The sequence below is a fragment of the Atta cephalotes genome (genome assembly GCF_000143395.1).
Source record: "Atta cephalotes unplaced genomic scaffold scaffold00022, whole genome shotgun sequence".
Taxonomy (NCBI): domain Eukaryota; kingdom Metazoa; phylum Arthropoda; class Insecta; order Hymenoptera; family Formicidae; genus Atta; species Atta cephalotes.
In genome coordinates this window covers 1967654-1969157 of record NW_012130086.1, presented here as the reverse complement: position 1 = coordinate 1969157, position 1504 = coordinate 1967654, and positions in this window count along the sequence as shown.

Below are 1504 nucleotides of genomic sequence, written 5' to 3'. Positions count from 1 at the left end.
TAACGTACGTAAGTAACGTAACGTAAGTATACGTAACTAACTACTACTAACTAATTAATTAGTTAGTACGTACTACTACTACTACTACTACGTATCTCTCTCTCTCTCTCTCTCTCTCTCTCTCTCTCTCTCTCTCTCTCTCTCTCTCTCTCTCTCTCTCTGTCTCTTTTTCTTCGTTCTCGCTCTCACTGTGGAGACAATCCGGCGATAAATTCAACACAGTCGGATCTCCAGTTTTCCGTTTAGCGTGATGGAAAATTATCCTTCGAGGATCCGACCATGCTTGCTTGCCGGATTCGAAAACGCTCACGAATCCGAATCCGGGTCTTAACCAAGCTTGCCAATAATGCAGTTATTCATTGCACTACTTGAAAAATCCTTTTCGTACAATTACGTTTATATATTTGCCGCGCCCTGAAAGCATTGCGCTGCCGTGGTTTTCCGGAAGCGTTTAACTTTTTCCACTGGCGTTTGCCAGTAAAACAAGTCGATACTTGAGCCGTACTGTATCGCGTACTGCAGTTGGATTCATCAGCAACGGTTCGGAATTTATGATTTGTTCCTCGAAGTTTTTGCGCTGTGCTTTTTCCCGCCATTATTCCAATCTTTCCGCTACTTCGCGATACGGCTTGCAATCTTGTACGCGAATAAGGTAATCTCAATCGTGTGGAATCGCAGGCACACGAGAATATAACACGACGAAATATAAGGCAGCTATTTTGACGGAAGTTACAAAGCCCAATACGAGAAGGAAAATGATAGTTAGCTATATCGATGTTGCATTGTGACTTTAGACATTGATATTTTTTTTTCTCTCGCATTTCATATCGCAAGATCATTTTCCTTTGGAATGGTTATATTAAGAATGTGATAGGACAAAATACAGATAGCTATTTTGGGAATAAATAAATGAAGCGTAAAAGGGATGGAAATTACCCGTCGCGAATTTTAGCTATTATAATTTATGTTTCTTTGCAATGAAGATAAAAGAGATTCTTATAATATTAAGAAAGTAGACTTGTAAAATTTAAAAAAACATTTTTACAAATAATTATTTAATAATAATTATTATAATTATTTTAGTTATTACTCTATTTTATATATATGAGGATGAAGTTCGATTATTTTTATTTGTTTAGATTGAACTTTTGGGAACTGACCTTTTCCAATTTTATGAATGCAATTAGATGATAGAAATCTATTTTCTGTGTCTCTAGGTTTAAGTAAATTTTAATGTCATATCAAATTTATTTACATAAAATCAAATATAAACATCAAATATCGATTTTAAATTTAAATGTGACATTTCATTTACCATTATGTTTAATAATATTTAAACTTAGCAAAAGACATAAAAATAAAAAATAAACAATGTCATTTAAATTCTTGTTAGGAGAAAATTTACTTCAATGTGCAAAAAATGTTCTTAGATAAAGATTAATATTATTTATTGTTGGAATATATATATATATATATATATATATATATATATATATATATATAT